The sequence below is a fragment of the Cornus florida genome, unplaced genomic scaffold (assembly GCF_030987335.1).
Source record: "Cornus florida cultivar Cherokee Brave unplaced genomic scaffold, ASM3098733v1 CherokeeBrave_3.0.0_Hap2_Chr04, whole genome shotgun sequence".
NCBI classification, from domain to species: domain Eukaryota; kingdom Viridiplantae; phylum Streptophyta; class Magnoliopsida; order Cornales; family Cornaceae; genus Cornus; species Cornus florida.
In genome coordinates, this window is record NW_026775574.1 from 67,514,320 (window position 1) to 67,542,218 (window position 27,899).

The 27,899-nt window shown below is 38.7% G+C and overlaps 1 pseudogene; it reads left to right on the top strand.

Moving 5' to 3' along the window:
- Positions 1-60: 60 nt before the first annotated feature.
- Positions 61-27,588, top strand: LOC132302252 (uncharacterized; annotated as a pseudogene).
- The last annotated feature ends 311 nt before the right edge of the window (positions 27,589-27,899 follow it).

Consider the following 27,899-nt stretch of genomic DNA (forward strand, 5'->3'; position numbering starts at 1 on the left):
TGTGTGTGTGTGTGTATATATATATATATATTCGATCTCTTGCTTCATTCAACAAGAGTGATGAAGAGCCAAGTCTCAAGCCATCTAGAGCCGTGGTGTGAGCTGGACGGAAAGGTCGTGATGGTCACCGGTGCATCTTCCGGACTCGGCCGGTGCTACTGTCTCGATCTTGCCAAAGCCGGTTGCAAGATTATTGCCGCCGCTCGGCGAATCGAACGGCTCAAATCTCTCTGCCACGAAATCAACGGATTTGCTACCTCCTCGGACCCAAGGTTGTTAAAATCGGGATTCTACGTAGAATCGTTTTGGGCTCCGTAGAATCGGAATCGTAGAATCGTGAATCGTAAGATTCTACCAAATTGTGAAAAACAATTGAAACTAACTTCTTAAATAATAAAATTCCTAAAATATAACCAAAAAGAGGCCAAAACACACAATATTACATATCCATGAGTTCACAAATCTCAAATTCTAACAATATTTCAAAGTCCGAATATATATAAAAGAGAATGTAGTTCAAAATAACATGAGTTTACAAATCTCAAATCTTAACTCATCCATCTCCAATGTTAGAAAGGAAATTTTTTTTTTTTTTAACTTTATGCAATTTCCTTCTTTTTTTTTTTTTTTTTTTTTTTTTTTCTTCGAAAAGTGAAGAAATAAAAAGACCTTTTTGTCCACCAATAAGTGTTACGGTATATGTGACCTTATTAATCACACGTATGAAATTAATCAAGAGTTAGCACAACAAAATTAATGAACCACGTGTTAACTCGATCTCATTATATTATCAGTTTAGACTACAAGATAATACTTGGGCTGGCATATCCGGCAAGTCTTTTAAGTTTTTAAATTATTTTTAATTTTTAATATATATGATAAGCCTCCAAAAAAAAAAAAAAAAAAATAGTCAAATGAAATATTGATCATCAAACTAAAATTTGCCTAAACTTGTTAGTCACGAGTATGCATCCTTGAGATATAATTGATCATTTTAATATTTTATAATTAAATACAAAAATATATTATGGAATATCCACATGCATGGTAAAAATAATTGATATATACATATATATATATTTCTTTTTCTGCCACGAATGAAAAATAATTTATATTTTATAGAATATATATTTAACTTTGTATACTATACTTGGGACAGGCCTCTTTTATTTTGTAGCCAAACCAACCAAAAAATAAAAAAAGCCCAAAATTAAAGGCCCAAACAACCAATTTTATAGAATCGGTAGAATCGTGTAGAATCGTACGATTCTACCTCCGATTCTACGATTCTACCCCCGATTCTACCAATTGAGCGATTCTGCTACGATTTGACTCGATTTTGAGTTCTGAGTTGTAGAATCGTGCGATTCTACGACTCAGAATCGCGATTTTGATAACCATGCTCGGACCATCCTGACTCGTGTCTTCGAGCCGTGGTTGTTGAGCTCGACGTGACCGCCGATGGTGCCACCATTGACGAATCTGTACGGAGAGCCTGGGACGCGTTTGGCCATATTGATGTTCTGATCAATAACGCTGGTGGTAGAGGTAATTATTCCATTCGAATTTTCTTTCTTTAATCTGTATACTGTTTGGTTGTTGAGAAAACTGACAGAAAGAAAATATGGATTAAAATGAGATGGGAATATGAATGTTGTGTTTTTACGTCGTTCATGGTTAAAAGAAAATGATAATTTCGTCAAAGGTCAAAAGACAATCCAGCAATAAAAAATCACACAAAACAAAAAGGTTTAATGTTTATGTTCACTGTGCAATGAAGAAAAGATTGTACAAATCTCTCAAACATTAACACTAAGTAGATAACGATTCTTTAACCTAATAGTTTAATTGATCCCTTGGTTAATCTTCTGGGCTAGACACCATTAGGTAATAGCAATGTCTCTTATTAATGAATCATTCAAACATCAGCACCCTTGTATTTTGCTCATCTTTGAGCTTGAACCTGTTGGCACCCTTTTTCGGCAGATCTGGTGATGATGACGTGGATGAGTTAGATAAGGTGGCAATGACATGGGACTATAGTATGTATGCATTAAGAGCAGTGATAGAGAAATCGAACGTTTCTGCCGAAATAAACTTCGAATCTTACGTGGCTTTGTCCACGTCAAATAATTTCATTACCAAACTCCTTATCATCGATCTTTTCTTTTCCAGTTTTTTCTTTTTCTCTCCTTCCTCTTCGTTCTTTCTCCTCTCTGTGTTTGGTTCTTCACCAATTCTTCTTATACATCTCCTCTCTTAAGATTCACATATCGGAAGTATTCTAGAGACAAGATCTAAAATTCTTTATCCTCAGCTCTTTTTCAAGATTACATACTTTTCTCTATTCATAAATCTTCCAAGAATAAATCTTTCCAATTCCAGATGAAAACTATACAGAAATTTTTTTTTTTTTTTGGTAAGTAAATATCCACACAAGAGTTGTCATTAATCCAGATAAGAGAAACAGATGAATCTTCTCAAAGTTTCTATTTAATTTTTATGGATACAAAATCTGAAGGAGAGAAACAATAGTTGTAGCTTTTATTTTCTTTTTCTTTTTTTGTTCTGTTTTGGTTTTGTGATTCTGTTTTGGTTTTATTTTCTTTTTCTTTTTCGTTTTTTGTTCGGTTTTATTTTCTTTTTCTTTTTCTTTTTTGTTCTGTTTTAATTTTTTATATTTTATCTTCAATTTTACGAAATCAAAAGAGAGACAAAACCAAAATCAAAGATAAGATTGAATACAAAAGAAAAATCGAGAATTAGAGGAAGAGATGAGAGAGAAGGGAAGAGGTAGGAGTTATCTTTTTAGAAAATAATCTGACGTGGCTGAGCCACGTTAAATTCAACCTTTTATTCGGTTGTTTGGTTTGGTTCTTTTATCATTTTCCATGTATTAAAAGGGTATTTTTGAACGTTATAGCCAGGTCTGTTTTGATAAGTACGTAGAGTTGAATCGGTGGATAAGGTTTGGGTTGGTCCATTAACCATTGAATTAAGAATGATGAATATTATCTTGTGCATGGTTCTATTGCAATCTAGTTGCTTGAATTTAGGAGAAAGTTAGAGAAGGGAGTGTATAAATAAGATGTAAACGTATTAGGGGTCCAACACGTCCAAATTATTCACATGAATACAATTTCCTTTTCATCATGTTTCTTGATTAATCTAAATTTCCAGTTTAGTTCAACTCTTTCTTAGTTAGTTCAATTTAGTTTCTTTGTTAGATAGATTCTATTATTATTGCGCTCCTTTGCAGTATAATTCCCATAATTAATTAATCTAGTTTCTTTGCTTCATTTCACGTTATTATATTTTCAGTAGTTATCATAGCTCCTATTTCAAGTCCAGATTATCAATTTTAGTTTCTCTTTCTATTTTATTGCAATTCGTTTTCCTTTCTAAAGTCCTTAATTGTCACTTAAGGTAGTTTGAATCCAATTGAGAGTTTTATGTTCTCTCTCACACATTGCCCGGTGTATAATTTCTCCAAAAAGAGATTTAAATTGACTAGATGTGAACCAAGTCTATTGGTTCTGGCATGCTCGTACTAGCCAATTTCTGAATCGTTAGGATTTACCGATTTAAGGGGTCAACATTTCTGTGGGACCCACAGGGTGAGTGAATTGCAAACATGCCTCCAAGGCCAAAAAATTCCAAGGTACCAACCACGACGGATGATGGTAATATAGAAGAAAATCAGCCGATCCCATCAGTTGAAGGTGAATCGGTTATACAGTCATATGTTCCCATGGTGCTCTAAGGGATCATCTCAAGCTATACAAATGTTGAAACGGTAAACACGTAACATCCAAGTATACATAAGCAAGTACACTAACCACATTAAAACTAAGATTTACCAAATCACAAGCTATAAGAAATCCATGATTTATAACTTGGAAAGTAATGCGAAATCAAGTAATGGAAAGACTAGGATATGTGGCCACGAGACCATACAAGTTATTTTGGGTAATTATGGCCCATAAGGTACTACCTAGTGCGCACTATGACTTAGGAGAATTCCTATCCTCCGTACTAGAGCCAAACTCTAGCCATCAAACATTTCATATCTTTACAAGCTTCCAAAATCAACAAGTTCATGACATTTATACAATCTCAATGCATGACCTACTTACCAAGCACAAGTAGGGTAAAATCATACAAACCATGCCCAAAGGTTTCATGTCTAAAGTGGCAAGCTAATGATACTACAAATTATGCCACATGAATTTAATATTAATGTAGGCCATAATTCCTAATTATGCAATGTAGTAATTTACCTACAAATAATTTCAAGTGATACGTACAAGACTTTTAATGAAATCTATATTACTTAACAACACAAGAGTAATTTCAAGATATTCATTATAAACCCACAATGAAATCACAAGCATTAGGCAAATCATTAAACAATAAACTACCTATACAATTTAATAGTCATATACATGCTTAAATCCACAAATCTTAAGTTAAGCATACAAAAATCTCTATTTATATGCAAATACAAGAATTTTAAAGTATGTAATCAATATATATCAAGCTCCAATATACATAAAACCCAAAGAGGATAAACATACAACCACCCCTACCTCAATAGAGAATTGAATCTCTATAATCCAATCTACCAAGCGCAAAATGGAAAACAAGCTTAGGGTTATTGAAGAGGAGAGTGAGAGGAATCTTTTCTCTCCCAAGGTTTTTACTCTAAGGTGAAAGGAAGTGAGCCAAATTGAAGGGAGAAACTATGAACTAAGCTTTCCTCCAATGGTGGATTTGCTAGGGTTCAAGAAAGATAATGAAATGAAGAAGGTAAAGTGTAAAATGGTGAGTGGAAGGGCTAGAAATTCTCCACTCACTATGTGCTCTTGCACCACCTCTCACACACACACATTGCAAGACTAAACCTTGATCCTACACTCGTCACTAATCTAATGCCTCTTCCAAGACTAAATCCCAAGCCCACACTTGTCACAAATCAAAGGCTACATGTGCACTAATTTAAGGCCAACACATGGATGAATCTCCACCCACCAAATGCCAAGAAGTCATGGTGCCAAGTCTCTTCACCTAAATGCCAACAAATGGCTTTATGAGAGTGTGACACTTGTCACACTTTCCAAAAATTGTAAAATGGTCCTTTTTCAAAATATCTTCTAAAATAAATTACAAAAAGGTCCCGAAAATGAAAAATAATTATTTTACATAATTACACTAAAATCCCAAAAGTTATAAATAATTACACATTTATGTACTTTACAAGAAAAGTACTATTCTAGCATGCTTTTTAAGAAAAGTAAAAATACCAATATCATGGAAATCAAATACCATGAATGCATGCAAAACCGGAATCAAATTCGAGCACAACAAGTGAGGTTATGCAAGAAAAAACGAAAAACGGGAAAAAGACGAAATAAGGAAAAGACAAAAATAGGAAAAAGACGAAAAAAGAATTTCGTCCCCGAAATCGAGTCGTACTTGAAAGGGAGAACAAATAGGGATACCGAGAGCGAACCTCCTGTTCGAGCTCCCAGGTAGCCTCCTTAACGCCGTGATGTCTCCACAAGACCTTAACCAATGGAATGGTCTTGGTTCGTAAAACCTGCTCCCGTGAATCAAGAATCTGGACCGGACCTTCCCCGTAGGTCACGTCCTCATCAACAACAACATCTGTCCACTGTAAAGCATGCGATGGATCCGGCTGGTACTTCCTCAATATAGATACATGGAAAACGTCGTGAACCCTATCCAGGTTTGGCGGCAATGCCAAACGATAAGCAACTTCACCAACGCACTCTAAAATCTGAAACGGTCCAATGAACCTAGGAGACAACTTGCCCGTCTGCCGAAATCTCAGAAGTCCCTTCCGTGGAGAAATCTTGAGAAAGACGTGGTCCCCTACCTCAAAAGACAAGGATCTCCTCCTCTTGTCAGCGTAACTCTTCTGCCTGCTCTAAGCTGTAGCCAACCGCTGCCGAATCAACTTGATCTTCTCTGTAGTCTCAAAGACAATATCGGGACCTAAGGCGACTGTATCACCTACCTCGATCCAACAAACTGGAGATCTGCAAGGTCTACCATACAACGCCTCAAAAGGTGCCATGCCAATACTGGTCTGGTAACTGTTGTTATAGGCAAACTCAACCAAGGGTAAGTAGTCTTCCCAACTACCCCCAAAATCCAAAATGCAAGCCCGTAGCATATCCTCCAATATCTGAATGGTACGCTCTGACTGACCATCAGTATTAGGATGGAATGCCGTGCTGAAATGAAGCCCCGTGTCAAAAGCCTCCTCAAAACTCTGCCAAAAGTGAGACGTGAACCTGGAATCCCTATCCGAAACAATGGATACTGGGACCCCGTGAAGCCTGACAATCTGCCCCACATACAGTCCACTAAGCCTCTCTGCGTCATCAGTCACTGCCATAGGCAAAAAGTGAGCCGTCTTAGTCAATTTATTAACAATGACCCAAACGGCATCATTCCCTGCCTTGGATCTCGGAAGTCCCGTCACGAAATCCATAGTGATGTGCTCCCACTTCCACTCTGCCACTGGTAGTGGTTGCAACAACCCTGCTGGTCTCTGATGCTTTGCCTTCACTTGCTGACAAGTAAGACATTTAGCCACGAACTGAGAAACATCCCGTTTCATGCCTTTCCACCAATACCGTCTCTACAAATTTTGATACATCTTCGTACCACCAGGATGAACTGTAAGTCGAGAATGGTGAAAATCCCGAAGAACAACGTCACGACAAGATAAAGGAATAACCATCTTCCCTCTGTACCTGAGACCACCGTCCGAATGCAAGGTCTAACCCTCTACATTCTCGCCACCTGAAATTCGATCGTGAATGGACTTCATCTCCCCATCCTCCTGCTGTGCCTCAATAACTCTGCTAACAAGAGCTGGTTGAGCCATAAGGCTAAACAAAATAGCCTGTGAAACATCCTCATACAATTGCAAATCAAGATCTGCAAGCTCTTCTAGCATCTTCCATCATTGAATGGAAATGCTAGCAAGAGTACCCTGTGATTTCCTACTCAATGCATCGGCCACCACATTGGCCTTCCTCAGATGATACTGCAACACAAAGTCATAGTCCTCCATGGCTGTCTCAAATTCAAATCCTTCTAAGAGAAGAGATATTTGAGACTCTTGTGATCGGAGAAAACTTCGAACTTCTCCCTATACAAATAGTGTCTCCACCCTTTAAGGGTAAAGATAACTGCTGCCAACTCCAAATCATGTGTCGGATTGTTCAACTCGTGAGTCTTCAACTATCGAGACCCATAAGCTACCACTCGTTCAGTCTGCATCAGAACAGAACCCAAACCTTCTCGTGAAGCATCATAATAGACCACGTAACCCAAACCACGTTCAGGTATGATCAAAACTGGAGCTGATGTCAGCCTGACCTTCAACTCCTGAAAAGCAAAATCATAAGCCTCATTCCATATGAACTTGACCCCCTTGCGAGTAAGTCGAGTCATAGGTGCCGCTAAACGAGAGAAATCCCGAACAAATCTCCTGTAATAGCCGGCTAGGCCAAGAAAGCTCTAAACCTCAAACACTGTCTTCGGACGCTCCCAATCTATCACAGACTTAATCTTCGATGGATCCATTGCAACACCGCCCCCTGACACAACGTGTCCAAGGAACTTCACCTCTGGTAGCCAAAATTCGCATTTCTCGAACTTGGCATACAATTGGTTATCCCTAAAGATCTGTAAAACTGCTCTCAAGTGAAACTCATGCTCCTCCCTCGAAGCTGAGTACACGAGAATGTTATCAACGGACACCACCACAAACTTGTCAAGATTGTCACTGAATACACGGTTCATCAAGTCCATAAAAGCTGCTGGAGCATTGGTCAAACCAAATGGCATCACCAGAAACTCATAATGGCCATACCGTGTACGAAAAGCGGTTTTAGATATATCCTCATCCTTAACCCTTAACTGATAGTTTCCCGACCTTAAATCAATCTTCGAAAAACATGTCGCTCCTTTCAACTGATCAAACAAGTCAGCAATCCTAGGCAAATGATATCTGTTATTGATCGTAGCATGATTCAACTTGCGATAATTGATGCAAAGTCTTAAAGACCGATCATTCTTCTTCGCAAAAAGAACCAGTGCTCCCCATGGTGAAGCACTAGGACGAATGAAGCCCTTAGCTTTCAAATCATCCAACTGACCTTTCAACTCATTAAGCTCTGCCGGTGCCATAGAGATGGGTGCTGTACCGGGAATGACGTCAATGGCAAAAATAACTTCCCTTAAAGGAGGTAACTCTGCTAGTTCCTCTGGAAAGACAACAACAAACTCTTCAACAACTACCGGAAGAATGCGGCCCAAATTGCTATCTTCGTCAACTAGCAAACTAGCCAAGTAGGATCTGTGGCGACTCCAGTCACCAATGCTGAAAACCATCGCTGGGTGGGAATCACTCCGATCTCCCACAAAATGGAAACAATCTCCCTTGGGAGTGCAAATGGACACCCTCTCGCGGAAGCAATCAATTGTAGGCCGAAAAAATGACAACCAATCCATCCCGAGAATGACGTCAAAGCCCGTCATGTCGAGAACAACAAAATCAAACTCTAAAGTCTGCCCAGCTATCTCAAAAGCACAACCCCGACAAACACAATCCAAAGACACTGGACCCCAACTGGTGTGTCAACACAAAGAAGCTTGTTCCGAAGTGTGACCTCCAGACCCAATGAATGTGCGAATGATACAGAAATGAAAGAATGCGATGCACCTGTGTCAATAAGAACTCTAGCCCAATAACTGAAAACTGGAAAGAGACCTCGAACTGTAGAAGTCCCTGCGGAGGTATCGGCCTGCGGCAATGCGTAAGCCCGTCCCTGGGCCCCCGACTGCTGAGAACTGCCCTGGTGGTCCGACTGATGTCCGAAAGTAGTAGGTGTAGAACCTCTGACCGGATAAGAACCAACTGGTGGTGCCACCGGCTGTGGTGCCTGAGGCACCCTGAAACCTGACTGCACAACTGCTGATTGTGCCGGTGCGACCTATAAACCTATGCCACTCTAAGTCCCACCTTGTAATTTCAGACACTCTCTCCTGAAGTGACCTGGTTGCTTGCAATAATGATAAGCTCCGCGAACCCCCTTCGTAGAAGCTGTAGGCTTACTAGCCTGTGGCTAAAGCTATGGGCAGCGAGGCTTGATATGCCCCGGTTGCTGACAATGGTGACAAACCACTCCTCAGACCGACCCCGAAGATACTGGAACTGTGATATAGACCGGGCCTGCTGTGACTGTCCCTGAGTGCGTGAACTGTCCCCGGCCTTAGCTTTCTTCCACTGGCTCCCGGAAGATGACGGAGTGTCACCGCGAGGTTGCTTGTATGAACCCCTGATTTGTAATTGATCCCATTCCTCTGCTTCAGCTAGCATAGCCCTCTGGACCACTTCCCTGTAGGTCTTCAAATCAAGAATGGAGACCCGTGGCCTAATGTCAAGATGTAGCCCATCCTGAAACTTCATTGCCCTGGCCTCGTCTGTCGCTACCATATCCTCGGCATAACGAGAGAGAGAAGTAAACCGTGTCTCATACTCAATGACACTCATAGTGCCCTGATAAAGACATGTGAATTGTGTCCTCATCTCCCGCCTCATAGCCCTAGGAAAGAAGTGCTCAAAGAACAAACCCCTGAACTCATTCCATGTCATCAACTCAACATTGTGGACATTGGTCATAGACCTCCACCAGATATCTGCATCCCCCATGAACAAAGAAGCAGTCAAGGAAATCCTCAACCTGTCCGTAGGTACCACCATACTGTCTAACTTGCGAACCATAAGGTCCAACCAAGCTTCTGAGACTAGCGGATCTGAACTCCCCGCAAATGGATCAATACTCCCCGCAAATGCATAAAGTACTCCAGTGCCTCATTGACTATCGGTGCTGGTGCCGGTAACTGTATCCCTGCCACCTGCATGCGTATCAACTCCTGCAAGGATTCAGTGATCCCCTGATTGATTCCCTAAGCCACTCGCTCCTCATTAGTCGGTGCCCGTGGCGGATTAACGTCCACGCCACGAACTGGAATCCTGGGCCTCCCCGGACCCCGTGTGAACTCGGTGTCAGCCACCTGCTCCTCAGTGCCCTGACGCGAAGACTCTCCACGCGTGACAACCATGACGCTAAATGCAAGAAAGAAATGAGGTCAACAATAACACAAGTTATTATGACCAAGTGCAATTCACACTATGAATGCACAAGACATGAAGCAAGACGAGATATGCAACATACTGTCATGCTAAAGCGATTAAAGAAAGCTCTTAAAACAATTAAGCCCTTAAGCAATTAAGTATACATGTCAAACAATGATGCTCTTAACCACATAAACATATAAGCATAAAGACATGTCATACTACCAAGCGTGTTATCAAGAAACACCTAAATATGTTATAATGCCAAAACATGTAATTAAAGGCATGTGAATGCATCAAAGTATATCAATAAAAACATGATATGCACCCAAAACCCGTCGTCCTAAGGTATTCAAACCTAGGAGCTCTGATACCACTTGTGACGGCCCAAGTTTTTCAACCCGGTGCATCAGTGATGAACCGAAAGTGATCGATAACGGATCCGAAATGCGGAAGCTAAAGGTAAACCAAGGTCTCTAGAGATAGAGTCACTCCTAAGACACAAATGTGACCCTCCATGAGGTCATGGAACTTAAAGAGGACAAAAACGGAAACAAAGGTCAAAACGGATAAAATTTGCTATCCAAGGGGCAAAAAGGTCAATTCACTATTAAAAAGAGAAAATTGACTCTAAACAAGTCAAATAAGGTTAATACAACCTAATCTAATCATTTTGAAACATTCCAAGAGGTTCCATGAACATTGGCTAAGAATCCCACAAAATGCCCCATCCCGGTTGAAGTAAAAACTGACACTACTTCACTAAAATATACATAACTCCCACCATGTTTGGAATTTGAGAATGGTATTGGTGCCATTGGAAATTTGACTCAAAATTCTTGAGTTTAGGCTTAAGAATCACCCCATTTGGATTAGAAACGAAGAAGTTATGACCTGTTGAAGTCGGATGATCAGTGCTGGAACTCCACAGAGACTAGGCTCGGGATCAAGCTATTTCGGTCGACCGAAATGGACTTTCAGATGACCAAAATGAAAGTGTTGAAACCTGAAATCATGAAGAAAAGGTTTTTGTTGCTTCGGTTGACCGAAATAAAGGTTCGATCAACCGAAATGACCCCTGAACAGTGTATTTGGCTACTGGAGTGTGATGTTACTGTGCAAACACAAAACCATTTGACATCGGTCAACCGAAGTGGAGTTTCGGTCAACCGAAACACCTCAAAAACCTGGTGCTAAACCTGCTATGAGCCTAAGATGCTAAGGTCTAAACTCAACTTTGAATCCCTTCATGAATTGGTTTATAATGCATGTGTAGAACTAATTTTTCATGAAGTTTTGAGAATGTGAACATGTCAACAACTTTGTTATGAGTAAATGAATATAAAACAATCGCTCATGGCCCCATACACATCATTTACAAGATTTTGACCTCCCAAATCTCAAATTTTATTTAAAAGACAATTAAAGCAAAAATGTTGTACCAAAAGTGTCTAAGTACCGAGATAGACATGCTTGGCCCTTAGCCTCTTTTCATACATGCTTCTAATGTCAAAAGTGGTTACTTAAGCATCTTACACATCAAAGAGGTTATTTAATCTTCAACAGTACCATACATACATGGTATTCAAAATATGATACTAAAAGAAAGACATGCTAAACACTTGCATGTCAATATACAAAAATGCTTTATTTAGCTCAAAAGCTTCTAAGGATGATGAGCCTCCAAGAACATAGTCTCTTTACCTGAAAAACAACCCAAGCCACTAGGGTGAGTAATCAAGTTACTCGTAGGATATGGTGCATGCGCATACCCTATAGTTTCAAGTATAATGTGAACCAAACATAGACCATCACAAGCGTGCATTTCACCTAACGTCTATGTTCCCATGATGCTCTAAGGGATCATCTCAAGCTATACAAATGTTGAAACGGTAAACACGTAACATCAAAGTATACATAAGCAAGTACACTAACCACATTAAAACTAAGATTTACCAAATCACAAGCTACAAGAAATCCATGATTTACAACTTGGAAAGTAATGCGAAATCAAGTAATAGAATGACTAGGATATGTGGCCACGAGACCATACAAGTTATTTTGGGGAATTATGACCCACAAGGTACTACCTAGTGCGCACTATAACTTAGGAGAATTCCTATCCTCTGTACTAGAGCCAAACTTTAGCCATCAAACATTTCATATCCTTACAAGCTTCCAAAATCAACAAGTTCATGACATTTATACAATCTCAATGCATGACCTACTTACCAAGCACAAGTAGGGTAAAATCATACAAACCATGCCCAAAGGTTTCATGTCTAAAGTGGCAAGCTAATGATACTACAAATTATGCCACATGAATTTAATATTAATGTAGGCCATAATTCCTAATTATGCAATGTAGTAATTTACCTACAAATAATTTCAGTGATACGTACAAGACTTTCAATGAAATCTATATTACTTAACAACACAAGAGTAATTTCAAGATATTCATTATAAACCCACAATGAAATCACAAGCATTAGGCAAATCATTAAACAATAACCTACCTATACAATTTAATAGTCATATACATGCTTAAATCCACAAATCTTAAGTTAAGCATACAAAAATCTCTATTTATATGCAAATACAAGAATTTTAAAGTATGTAATCAATATATATCAAGCTCCAATATACATAAAACCCAAAGAGGATAAACATACAACCACCCCTACCTCAATAGAGAATTGAATCTCTATAATCCAATCTACCAAGCGCAAAATGGAAAACAAGCTTAGAGTTATTGAAGAGGAGAGTGAGAGGAATCTTTTCTCTCCCAAGGTTTTTACTCTAAGGTGAAAGGAAGTGAGCCAAATTGAAGGGAGAAGTTATGAACTAAGCTTTCCTCCAATGGTGGATTTGCTAGGGTTCAAGAGAGATAATGAAATGAAAATGGTAAAGTGTAAAATGGTGAGTGGAAGGGCTAGAAATCCTCCACTCACTATGTGCTCTTGCACCACCTCTCTCACACACACATTGCAAGACTAAACCTTAATCCTACATTTGTCACTAATCCAATACCTCTTCCAAGACTAAATCCCAACCCACACTTGTCACAAATCAAAGGCTACATGTGCACTAATCTAAGGCCAACACATGGATGAATCTCCACCCACCAAATGCCAAGAAGTCATGGTGCCAAGTCTCTTCACCTAAATGCCAACAAATGGCTCTATGAGAGTGTGAACTTGTCACACTTTTCAAAATTGCAAAATGGTCCTTTTTCAAAATATCTTCTAAAATAAATTACAAAAAGGTCCTTAAAATAAAAAATAATTATTTTACATAATTACACTAAAACCCCAAAAGTTATAAATAATTACAGATTCATGCCCTTTACAAGAAAAGTACTATTGTAGCATGCTTTTTAAGAAAAGTAAAAATACCAATGTCATGGAAATCAAATACCATGAATGCATGCAAAACTGGAATCAAATCCGAGCACAACAAGTGAGGTTATGCAAGGAAAAACGAAAAAGGGAAAAAAGACGAAATAGGGAAAAGACAAAAATAGGAAAAAAACGAAAAAAGAAAATCGCCGAAAATGGAAAAGAAGAAAAAGACCGAGTCATTACACCGTCTTTCTTTTGACCGCCTTTCGTGGAATATATTTGAAAGAAAACTCCATTAAGGCCAATGACCACTTTCCAATACGTCCAGTGATCAAAGGCCTTGAAAGTATATACTTAATCAAATCTGTTTGAGAAATGATGAACACGGCCACTGGCAACATGTAGGTTCTCAACTTTATAGCCGCATTATATAAAGAAAGGCACAGTTTTTCAATGGAAGTGTACCTACATTCCACTGGAGTGAGCACCCTACTTAAATAATAGATAGCTTGCTCCTTTCCCTATTCATTGTTCTGAGCTAGAAGAGTTCCAATGGATTCATTAGCGGCCGATAAGTATAATCTTAAAGGTCGCTTCTTGATTAGAGGCATCATCACTGGAGGGTTGGCCTGGTAGCTTTTCAAGCTTTCAAAGGCTTGTTGGTGCTACTCCGTCCACTTGAATTCCTCAGCACCTTTCAATTTCAGCAATGGGGTGAAAGCATGAGTCTTTCTAGCATGGTTGGCAATAAACCTCCTTAAATATCCAACCTGGCCAAGAAATCTTTATAGCTCTTTCTTGGTGGCCGGTGGTTTTGCTTCAATAATTGCCTTTGCTTTATTTTGGTCTATCTCAATACCTCTTTGGTGGACCAGGAAACCCAGGAAGTTTCCAGCTGAAACCCTAAAAGCGTGCTTTAAAGGATTGATCTTCAACTTATGCTGCCTCATTTTTTCAAAAGCCATCTTCAGATTATAGAGATGTTGAACTTTGGCCGAGGATTTGATGACTACATCATCGATGTAAACTTCCAAGACATGGCTAATCATGTCATGGAAAATGGCATTCATGGCCTTTTGATATGTTGCTCCGGCATTCTTCAACCCAAATGGCATGATAACCCATTCAAAGGTTCCAATGGATCCTGGACATCTAAAGGCTATCTTAGCAATATTTTCCTCCACAATATAAATCTGGTTGTACCCATAATGTCCATCCATGAATGAAAGAATTTCATTCTTGGTAGCAAAATCTACTAACTGGTCAGCAATAGGCATGGGGTATTCATCTTTTGAAATTGCAAGATTTATATTCTGGAAATCCACACATACCCTTAGCTTGCCATTCTTCTTAATAATTGGAACTATGTTGGAAATCCAGTCAACATACCTGGCAGTTCTTATAAAACCAGCCTTGTGTAGTCTTTCTATCTCTTCTTTGACCTTTAGAACAACTTCTTGGGACGTCCTTCTTGGAGGCTGCTTGAAAGGCTTGAAACCTTCCTTAATTGGTAGCTTATGCTCTACCAGTTCTTTAGAAAATCCTGGCATTTCCTCATATGTCCATGCAAAGCAATCTTTATATTCATGAAGTAAGGAAATCAATTCTTCTTTAAAGGTTGGTTCCAGATGCTTACTGATGTAGGTAGGCCGAGGGTCTTGCTTCGTTCTAAGATTAACTTCCAAAAGTGGATCTTGTACTTCGACCTTGAGATTGTCTAACTTCATTGGCACTGCCTTCAAGTCTATTAGTTGGATAACATCCAATTTATTTTCCGTATATTCCATAATCTCCAAAACATTGGTAGAAAATAAGGTACTGGCAGCTGCAGTCCTTTCCAGCTGTAGTTCAGCTAGATATGCTTTCAACCTAGCAAGGTAGCAATTAACCGCTTGGCTAAGTATTCTATCTTCTTTAGGTTTCGCTTCCATAAAAAATTTTGTTCGAGATATAGTGTTGAAAAATTTTGTTCGAGATATAGTGTTGAACATCGGCCTTAGGTAGAATTGTTGGCCTTAGTGTTTCTTGCAAAAGCTCCCTTACATCCTCTTCTGTGAGAGTTCTCCTCATGGTAACCTTCCTTAGACGGCCCTTGCTATCCTTTCCAATAAATCTGATTGGAACGAATTCTTCACCATTTAACTCAACATTTGCATGGTAGACCCTTGCCATAAATGGCTGGTTATTAGCCTCCGCCACTTTTACCTCATTTCCATCCCAAAATATCAGCATTTAATGGAGTGAAGATGGAATGCAACAGTTTGGGTGAATCCATTCGTGGCCTAAAAGCAAGTTATAGGCCGCTGTAGACTCAATAACAAAGAAGACTGTGATGGAAGTTCTATCTCCCACCGTTAATTCCAACGGTAGAATGCCTTGTGTCTTCATTATTCCTCCCGCGAATCCATTAATAGATCCATCAGTTGGAATGATGTCTTCAGGCGACTTTCCAAGTATGTGCATGACATTGACTGGAACAACATTCAATACTGAACCATTATCCACTAGAACTCTTGCCAGGGGTCTCCCTGCCACCAGTACCTTGATATATAGAGGCTTGAGCTATTGAGCCATGCGATATGGTGGCTTTTCTAGAATGATCTTCTTTAGTTTTGTGGGACTGTTTTCTTCAATGACAACTCCCTTTAATTTCTGAAGATACTCAGCTTCATCTTCGAAAACCTCTTCTATATGAATACCATTATTGGGTTCCATTACGAATGGCCCAGAGCTAGATTGTCTAGGGCTTTCCAAGGGAGGATTTATATCTACTACATCTCTTTTCATTGAAGTTGGTTGATTTGGTTGTGGCTTAAAAAATAAGGGAAGAACTACTACCATATTGCAAGTAAATTCACCTAGAAGGCTCCCAAAATAGATCCTCTTGCTGCTGTTGGAACTGTTGGAGATTTTTATGTATGTTCTATCTTTTGTAGGAGGGCCGTCTGCAGTCAAGGAGTTTTCAACTTCTGAAACCAAGTCTAATAAATCATCAGGATCTCTAACTCCTCCTTTAGCTGGAAGTTCTGATAAGTCTGATGGTTTAGCCATCTTCTTTGGCCAGTTGGACCAACCATGGTCTTTATCCCATAATTTCCTTCTATTAGCCCTCTTCCTTTGCTGCTTTCGCTTTTATGTGCGGGCCATATTGGAATCATCATGAATAGAGAACTTGGGATAATCAAGCTTCTTCCACCTCTCATTTTACGAGGTAGGAGGCTTAACCATTCTTGGATGGAGATGCTTATTCCCCTTTCTGATCCATACTTCAGAGGCTATTTTTGGCCTGGAATGCCTGTCACCTTTAGAGCCTCTGCCTTACCAACTACTACTTTCATACTTTCTGCTTGGACGAGGCCTTGTCTGATAGGAAATTCCATTCCTTTGCAAACTCCTTGGAAGGAATTCTAATCTCCTTTCTACTGCCCTTCTTTTTGTATGGACCCGGCTTTCCTTCTCTGGAATGGTTACAGTAACTATGTTTTCCACCTTTTGGAAAGTCAGCCGGTCAGGGAACTTCCGTTTCTGTCCTCGGTCATCATCGGACAGCTTCTCCTTCTACTTCTCCTTTGGAACATCTCTATGATAGCCTTCATTCTGAATTTTACACTTAGGGCAACAACTTTACTAGATTAAAACAATCTGAGCCTCTCGGAGTTGCCTTTCCAACTCAGCCACTGTTCTTTCTATAGATGCTGATACCTTAGGAATTTCTAGCTTTCCACTGGTTGTGATACCCCCGGATTTCTGGATGCGGGTTGTCCAGGCCCACGCCCGATTACCCAAGGATATCAAACCAATTAGCAATAAACGAACACAGAATACAATTAAGATAAACAGGAATAAATAAAACTGCTGAAAATAAACTAAAATGATAATACCAAAACTGAAACCTCAGAATAAAATTTTATAAATAAGAAATTATTCTGATACATCCAACTTCTCAATTTCTAATACAACTCGGGAATCCATCTGGTGGACCCTTAATAAAAACCCCTTAATTTCATTGTGATGACCTTGTGGGCGAGTGTGCTGTTGGCGGGTGCGAGAGACACTGTCAGGCTATCACACTGGGGAGCTACGGGTGCACAAGTCCCATATCGCCTGGGTAGAAGAAATGTGAAGTGCTTATATGTAAGTGTGTCATCTCCAATTGGTATGAGGCCTTTTGGGGGAAAGCCCAAGAGCAAAACCGTGCGGGTTCAGGCCCAAAGCGGACAATATCATACCATGTGGTAGAGTGGGTCGTTACAAATGGTATCAGAGCCTGACCCAGCTGGAAGTGTGCTGACGGGGACGTCAGGCCTCTAAGGGGGGTGGATTGTGATGACCTTATGGGCGGGTGTGCCGTGGGCGGGTGCGAGAGACGCTATCAGGTTACCATACTGGTGAGCTACGGGTGTATAAGTCCCACATCACCTGGGTAGAGGAAAGGTGAAGTGCTTATATATAAGTATGTCATCTCCAATTGGTTTGAGGCCTTTTGGGGTAAAGCCCAAGAGCAAAACCGTGCGGGTTCAGGCCCAAAGCGGACAATATCATAACATGTGGTAGAGTGGGTTGTTACACTGGTTGCTAGACCTGTTAAGTCCACCTTCTTCTTTGGGTGTTCCAAAGCAAGGGAAGTAACATTTGTGGTAACAACCTTGGGGAAATGATTTCCATCAACACCTATGACTTCTGTTTTTTCTGGAAACTTCAACCTGATATCTTCAATTGCCTTTTGCACAATATTACGAAAAATAACACAATTGTTAGTGGAATGCCTCCACGAATTGTGAAACTTACAATAGTCTTTCTCAGCCATTTCAGAGGCCGTCGGCATCTTGTGGCCTGTTGTGAAGATCAGTTGCTTATCAGCCATGAGCAAATCAAAAATTTGCTTGGCTTTAGAGATGTCAAAAGAGTAACTCCTAGAAGGGTCTGCCCCCTTCCACTTAGAACCAGAGGCGGCCTGCAAGTTTGTCGTGACTGATTTTGGTTTTGTTAAAGCCTCACAAGTATAGGCATTCTTTATGTTGAGCTCAGCCACATTCACCTCAAACTCCCCTTTAACTTCAGTGGTATACCCCTCATAATTAAGATCACAATAGTAGGTGCCCTTGAAGGAGCTCTTCCGGTCTTACTCCTCGTGAAGGAGCTCTTCATACTTAGCCACTTTGCCGACCAAGTCAAACAAGTCATGAAATTGTACTCCTTCAAACTTCTTATGAAGTTCAAATTCTAGGCCGTTCACAGCCATCTTCACATATTCTTCTGGCGGCAAAGATAAATTATATTTGTACTTGGCCCTCCTGAATCTGGAAAGGAAGCTCATCGTCGACTCTCTAGGTAGTTGATGAAGCCTAGAAAGGTCTGTCATGGACATTTCAGGCTCAGCTCTATAGAATTGAGTATGGAATGAATCCTCAAATTGCTGTCATCTTTGGATGGAGTTGGCTGGCAAGTTAGAATAACACTTGAAAGAATAGCTCGTCAATGTATTTGGAAACAAGCGTACCTTCAGCCATGGATTGGTTGCTGCTTTTCCACATTGGACAGTGAACCGGCTGATATGTTCCAATGTGGACTGTTTGCCCTCTCCATTGAACATTGCAAACTCTAGAATTATGAAATTCCTTGGAAATTCAACTTCATTAATAAATTCTAGATAGGGCTTTCTATAAGTTGGCCTTCCACCCCTTCGAGTTAGGCCAAATTCTTGTTGGAGAAACTCTGCAAATTGGCCTCTATCAAGTGCCATAGGCTGTGGAGGGTTGTTGTCTGGCCAACCTTAAGGTTAATTGGCCACTTGATGCCCGCCGCCCGCCACCCGCCATTAGCAGTGGGTTGGCATCTCCATTATTGTTCCTGCCACAATTCTTTCCTCTTTGGTAAAGAAGTGGCTCCCTTAAAAAAAGTTGCCCCGCAACCTCCATAGGAATGACCATGGGTGGATTTGCTAGAATAGGTGCGGTTGGATGAATGTTCATAGGTGGAACATTCTGTAAACATTCTGTTGTACTTGAGGGATGTGGTATGGCCATGGTTGGCCAGGCTAATCAAGCCAAGTCTGCTGTGGAAACGCCACAAGTGGAGCATTTTTGAACTTACTGTATAGTTGGCATGGGCACCGCTTGTGGAATAGTCATCTGTGCCAATGGAGCAGTCACGGGTGCAGCTGGAATGTAAGTCTATGTCATTGGAAGTGACTGTATCTGCTGCTGAGTTAGAGGGAACGGCCCTGCATGTTGCTGAGAGGAACTTCCTTCAACAAATGTGGCCGGCTTATTAGCTTGAAAGGCCAACTGTTGAGACACTTCAGAGTTGTTTGGCCGAGGGGCTAAACCTTGGTTCGAGCTTCTAAGAGTCTGTTCCAACATAGACTCGAACCTTTGAGAGATTCGGTCTACCATTTCTTCTAACTTCCGGTCTTGGGAAAGAATCACTTTTGATTGGTCTTGCGCAAATGTATCTTACTGCATTGCCATCATGCGAATGTTGTCCATGATGGGTCCATTTGCCATTATATCATGTGCAAATTGTGAATTTCCACTGGAAGTTCACTGGCTTGCATCTCTTTTAGTTTGGCAGGGTCTTGGACAAACTTGCCTTACCTTCTTCCACTGGCCATTGAATAATCTGTTAAGATGTCCAGCTGAGCGTGCCAAGAATGTTCAGCTTCTAAAAACCATGGTCTTTTCCAAGTGCAGAAAGGAGGGTGAATGTCGGGCGTGCCAGGAACTGCTGTCATTCCAAAGTGGATATCCGAACAATTATCTAGTAGGAGATTGCAGGGATCAGGCGATTGTATGAAGGACTGAAATTACCACCTTTAAATGTTCTTTTTGCCTTGAAAAATGACTTCTGGATTAATCTATGGCTAGTGAAAAGGAAAACGGTATTGAAAGTGCAGGACTTTAAAGTAAGGTGCTGGAAAGTAAGAAAAATAAGTGCGGGACTTGAATTAAACATATTGAAGGTGCATTACATGAATATAAAGATACATGAATGTAAAGAAATTGAAGTGCTGTATTGCTATGTGATTTGAACAGGATTTGCAAACTAGCTCTAAGTGTTCTATTTATAGAGCTCTTCCATGCATGTAAACTGATGTATGACAGCCTTGGCAGCTTCCATTTGGCCAGACTTCGGACTGCCAAGTGTCCCATGATCTTCTAGCCTTCTCTCAATGTTAACAAGTGTAAAGTCATATTCTCTTATGATCTATAACTGATAAATAATGGTCTTGGTGGTTGAATGTATGCTTGCAAGCCTTTACCCACATTCTGGAACTGCCCAGATGGAAAGGCAGCAGTTCCAGCAGCAGTTGAGAACTTTCACCTGGAAGGTCCAGATCTTGCCACGTGTCCCATGTATTCCTTTGTCTTCTCCCTTATACGTGGTCTTCTCCTTTATTTCAGACAATGATTCCACTAATTTAGCCTTTGTCATCCATAACCTTCGACAGCTTCCTCAGTTAGTGGTAGTTACTATATAAAGTACCACCACTTTCAACTGAAGTGATTATATTTGGCCAAGTGTCCCATGATTCTTTCAATCTCTTTCTTCCTTAGAATTCTTCTTCTCCTCTAATTCCATATGTATGTATATAGGAATTAACATAGACCCACGTTTCCCCTATTTAATTTGAACTTCCCTACTTGAATCATCCATTTCTTGTGTCCATTACTGTCAGATGAGTCAATCCATTATCCAAAATGCTCTAAGACGCAACCTTACAAAAAGAGTCAAATGTGCAAGTCAGTGAGGAAGGGTCAGCCAGCTGATAGCCCTAGGTCAGTCTGTCTGACAGGCAAAATCGTTTGGCTGACCTACTTGGTCGGCCGTTTTGAAAGAAAGGTTTAGCCGTTCTGAAGGAAAGGTTTGGCCTTTCTGAACCAAAGGTTCAGCCCTTCTGAACTAAGGGTTCAACCATTTTGAAGGAAAGGTTCAGCTATTCTGAAGGAAAGGTTTGGCCCTTCTGAACTAAGGGTTTGGCCATTTTGGACCAAGGGTTTGGCCCTTCTGAAGGAAAGGTTCGGCCCTTCTGAACCAAGGGTTCGACAGTTCTAAACCAAGGATTTAGTCCTTCTGAAGGAAAGGTTCGGCTGTTTTGAACCAAGGGTTCGGCCCTTCTGAACTAAAGGTTTGGCCATTAATAAAAATCATCCCACACCCTTTCCTTTCACGGACCACGCCTCCTTCATTTTAGGTTGACCTTCACGACATCGTGGTTAGCTTCCATTCTCCTATTGATTTGACATCGTGGGTCGTGGTTGAAGCCCACTTCCTTTCAGCCTTACCTCATCTGAATTTAGAACCCCTAGCGCCATGGACTCCTTCTTCTCAGTGGTTACTGCATCGTGGGTTAAATATATTTATAACAACAAATTAAGTTCCCATGCTTCCTTCCTTCTTTGCAATATTACTTTGACTTGGCTAAACAGTCGTTGAATTTTCCTAAAAACAAGGAAAAAATCAACCCCACGTTCTCCTTCTTTGGTGATTTTGGCCTTACACCTTAGGTAAGTCTCTATTTATTGAAACCATGATAATAACTCTTTAACAGAATTAATATTTCATGGTCTGGACTATGGTAAGCTCAGTGAAACTCGCCATATGTGGTAAAATTCATTTCATATACGAAACTGTGGGCCCTTACTTTTTAAAGAATTAGGACTTGCCTCTTTCTTTTTAAAAAATCGAAAATAACCCATATAGCAAAACTATACTGGCCCACTTGTAATACCGTATAGCTTCCAATAATAATTTATAAGAATTATGATCCAGCGTGGTAAGTTCCATTGGAACTCGCCACATGTCGCATTTCCATTGGGCAAAAATAATGGGGTAAACAATACCCAAATGATACTAAGGGATCATAGGAGTTAAGTCTTATCTCAGGGCCTAATTCTGGAAAGTAAGCATGGAGCCAGATTTGGTAGAGCCCAAATGGTCCACCGGAGCGATAACAATTCAAAAATACAAGGTCTGATACATCTCTGTACAATGCTGCTAACAGAAAAGAAGCTAAGGCCATGGGTTTACCTTTGGAGAGGCAATAGCTAGCTGGGTTAAGTCTTTTGTAATTTGAATTGCTGGAACACATAGAAAATGTCGGTCGAGCCACATCAATAAAAATCCAATATGCTCTTATTCACTAACCTCTATGTGTTCCATCTTCTCCTATCATCTCCTTTAGGAAAGGCCCATAAGATTGCACATAAGGTTTGGACCAGTTTATTCTGGGATGTGAAAGGCAGTAACCGAGTTGTCTAGAAGGTAGTTAATGTCATCTCTATCCGGTTTTAGACATGTTAGAAAATAGATGTCTTTGAGGGTTGGTGCCATCATGCCACAATTATGGTGTAAGGAATTAGTGGTGGGAGACTAGAAAAATGCAAATGAGAAGATCAAGGGTTTATCTTGGACAAGCGGGATTTTGCTAAGATGAATTATGTCATAAATACCCATACATTTCCAAAGGTCACCTTTGGCCACAAAGATTCGATCGACCCATTAGCTCTAGTTGGGAAATTGACAAAAAAGTTAATAAGTCAGGAGAAGAAAAATAGTATTGAAACCCATACCCTCCTCTTTGAGGATAGAGAGGTTGTACCACTAGGTCAAAGGTCTTTTGATAAAAAAATAATTAGATATTCCATTTGCGGGACTTGAAGACGAGTCTCTTTTTAATCTTATAATTATTTATTATATATTGGCCCTATGTTTGAATGCCTAGTTTGTCATTGTGTTACAAGTTATTTCCATTAGGTAAAAAAATCCATACTCATAAAAAAAAAAAAAAAAAAAGAAGAAAAAGAGAGAGAGAATGTTGAGATAGAATTCCTGTGAGATATATATTTTGTAATTAGCTAATTTTGTTGTCAAAACAAGTCTGATCGAGTTGTAATTTTTCGGTTCAAAATTTCGAAGATTGAAGATCGGATGCGGATTTGAAGAAGTTCAAGTATTCATGATATACTACATTCTGAGATGATGAGAACAATGCTTTAAGAAGTATTGAGAGGTAGTGAGAACATTTAGAAAGGGTTTTGAAAGCTTTTAAGGAAGAATTTACATTATGTCCATCTTGAACTGGTTCAACGGGGCTGAATTGGTTCAGCATCAATAGACTTTCAAGTCTGACCATCTTGAACCGGTTCAAGAATCCGAGGGATTCTTTGCTGGTCATCTTGAACCCGTTCAAGGGGGTTGAACCAGTTCAAGAAGTCCTGATTGCTTTTCAACTTTCAGTTTCCTTTTTCTGATTATTTCCTTTTTGATCCCAACTTCTTTCCAAGTCCTATGCACAAAATTTTTCATATTTTCTGAGGGATTAGGACTTTATAAACCCTATATAAACCTTGTTAGTTTTCTAGGTTTATTTACGGCTTTAGGGAAAATCAATTCTATATTTTGAGAATGCCTTTTAGAGAGAGAAAATTCAGAAAATCAAATCTGATTGTTCTAAATTTATTTGTGAGAGCATATACATATATTCATGAGTGATTTAGTAGTGTTGTTCTCTATCTAATCGGAATTGGAGCTATATTGAAGATTCAGATATTCCGTATGAAGATCAGGATTTAATTCTTCTACATCGAGCTCAGATCTTGAAGAATAGAAGTAAAAGCGATCACACTTTGAAAAGGGTTGGAGCATTCGAGAAGTGTTGTCTGATCTACCTGCTACTTTTCTACAAAGATCAAGCATAAGCCTGAGGTCAAGTTGCTGTTGGACGGGGAGTCACAAAGCCAGAAGATTGTCAGCAATTGGTGTTTGGTAGAACGATAAGGTGTGAGCCAAAGTCAAAGTTTGGTATACTTTGTTTCAAACATAATGGATCGGTTTACTTTGGATTGAATAATTCACGAGGTTTTTCCCATGCAAACAGTTGAAGTATTTTATTAACTGGGGTTTCTTCGCTCAAAATCCTGGTGCAATCTCTCTAAAATTTTACTTGCTTTACTTTACTGTATTTATATTTGTGATTGTGGATGTTCAAATTGATCATATAATTTAATCAATCATAAATTGAGCAAGTTGACCTAATAATCAGATCTAGGTCATTAAAGGAGTTAATCACAATTAAAATCAACTAACTGTTTCCGCACCTCGCGTAACTCTATTTTCACAATTCCCATCACAAACAATTTGTTAAAAATTATCTCCCTTTGCCAATTTATTGGCCTTCGGAATTAACATTTCATTTATAAACGTTTTTGTTGGCATAGGATGAACTAACTTAACTTAGAGAACTATTAAAGATTTATTGCTCCTGCATTATTGTATTTTGTTTCCTTTTGTCTATATGATAGAATTATTACATTCTTCATTGGATAACATAATATTAGACTCTATATATTTTCATTTTACTTGTGCAATATTGATTTGAGCTTCGTATCGGCAATGATTTCTTGTGGTCGGGTGAGTAAAAAATTTATCTCTTTCACGCTAGTCATTATGCTTGGTGTGGATAAATTTCTTACTCACCGACACGCAAGAGATCATTTCCACCTTAAATATATCCTAATTAACTTCTGTGTGTGAAAATATCTTAGGAGGCACGAATACGCCATTGGATTTATCAGAGGAAGAATGGAGTACTACTGTTAAAACAAACTTTACAGGTTCATGGTTGGTGTCAAAATACGTTTGTAAACGCATGCGTGATGCGAATCTCGGAGGGTCAGTTATCAATATTTCTTCTATTTCTAGTCTTGATCGCGTGCAGTTTGAAGGAGGTATTGCCTATGGTTCTTCAAAGGCAGGCCTAAATGCCATGACAAAGGTAATATCTTCTCAAATGTTTGCAATTGGTTTAAAGATGAGTTTATACTATTATTTTACAGGTTTTTCGAGGTAACAATTATCATAATTTCAATCTTCAAACTTTTCAACCCATCTTCTATTCTTTTGTTATATGAACTCTTCAAAAAATTTGAAGTATGAGTGTCAGACACACTATACTGGAACATGAGTATGAGATATATCTTACACTTTTGGTTAGACATTCACCTAAAAAACTTATTCAATTATTCAATTTTTATTATATTATGCTTTAGAATGAGTGAAATGTCTATATTAAACGCTATGTAACATAAATAAATAAATTTATTATATAAAATTAAATAAACTAAGCGTCAAATATATCAAATTTTAAAGGAAAAATTATAAACTTGCACTTGAAACACGTACCCGAGTCCAAATAACATAGGTCTATTAGTGGTAGGTAGCCTATTCCAAGTTTCTTATATTTGTCTTGTCACTCTTGAACAAGGATGTATGAATATCTAGTAGTGTCCCGTGTCCTTTTTTTCCCTTCAAAATTTGATATATTTGATGCTTAGTTATAAACTGGCACTTGAAACACGCACTCGAGTCCAGATAACATAGGTCTATTAGTGGTAGGCAGCCTATTCCAAGTTTCTTATATTTGTCCTGTCACTCTTGAACAAGGATCTATGAATATCCCTCACGCTCAACCCTAATGCTCCCTAGTCCCTTCACATTAGCAATGGATTGTCACTGATCTGTCCTCCGGATGCTCTGTTTCTAATTTGGCAATGTCTAAGCTGCTAGTTTTAGATTGGTTGGGTGGGGCTGCTCTAGGTTGGGCTTTGTTTTGCTAAATGATTGTATTTATAATTTGGACTGGGCTGCTTGGGCCTTGTTTTGTACATTTTAGACATCTATATATATATATCTATTAACTTTACCTTAAAAAAAAAAAAAAAAAAAAAAAAAAAAAAAAAAAAAAAAACTATTCCCGGTTTAATATCTACTATTTAGATCTTGAAAAATTACTTGTAAAAAAATAAAATAAATACTTGGAAGCTAGGAAGTACAGATATTTTTACGTACTTGTATTGGATATGTATCTAATATTAATACTTCATGTATATTCACTAATACGTATTCGATACTTAAACGTATTCATAATTTTAAAATACATTTTTTTTCATTTTATTTCTAAAACATATCCGATACTTCTCAGATACTTCTTAGATATTTCAATTGCGTATCCGATACTTTTTAGATACTTAATAACATATTTTTAACAAGTTTGAATATTAAAATGCAACATTTTTAACAATAAAAACATATTATAATTGTTAAAAAAAAGTTTAAACTTTATTAAGTGATGATTAGGGATACTTGTTTTATGTGTTGTGAAATGAATTTCTATATTATATTAATGATTGCATTAAGATTTACAATATTTTTAAAAAATTAACCAAAAATTAATTTATATATATATAAATAAAATTTATAAATTTTTTATTGTCATATCATGTTATACCCGTACCTTATGTTTTTTTTATATTTATTGTATTGCCGTACTTGTATCGTGTCGCATGTATACCATATCTGTAATTGTGCTTCCTAATTTAAAAGTGATTCCTGATTTTTTTTTTTTTTTTTTTTTCAAGTTATCAGATTACTTCTCTAAATTGTCCTTTAATATATTTGGCAGAAATAACTTCATATAAGGTTAGCATTTGCATACAAACTCCCTACTCAACTTAATGTTTCTCGTCCTTCTATTGTAAAAATTAACAACAAAACCAATAGGAATACAAACAAGAACACATAGATTTAGGTAGTTCACCTAAAATATAATTATTGTTCATGAAGTTGCAGGAATTTTACTATGACGAAACGCAAAACAAAATTAAAGTGTCCAGAATGAATTATCACAGGCTCCCACTATATTTCTATAGAATTACGACCACATAACAAGTGTGAAAATACAATAATACCCTTACAATAATACAATAAAAAGTTTTCTGAATTTAACAGGTGATGGCTATAGAATTGGCGCGTTACAAAATCAGAGTAAACTCAATAGCACCAGGACTTTTCTAATCTGAGATCACTGAGAATCTCATGCAAAAGGAATGGCTCAACAATGTGCGTGCGACTATTGTTCCTTTAAGAACTTTTGGCACAACAGACCCAGCATTGACTTCACTAGTACGATATTTGATCCATGACCCTTCACATTATGTGACGGGCAACGTTTTCATTGTTGATTCAGGTATCACATTACCGGGCGTTCCCATTTTCTCTTCCCTTTGAATCTTTTATCATACTGTAATATGTATTCAACTCAATAAAACATTGTCCCAATTATTGTACTCAAGTGAAGAAAACATTGTTCTAATTTGAAGACTCCATGTAAGTTGTAACATAGGTTTCAAAGGATGTATCGTGTGTAATAATTTGACCAAAAAAACAAATTTGTCCTTTTGGTCTGTTCTAAATTTTTAATTGATTATAGTTCATATAATGTTGGAAAATGATTATTAGGCCGATTATTCAAAATGAATTTTTAATTTTCAAATTTTGATTGGTCATGTATTCAAAATATAAGGAAGTAGGACCATCTG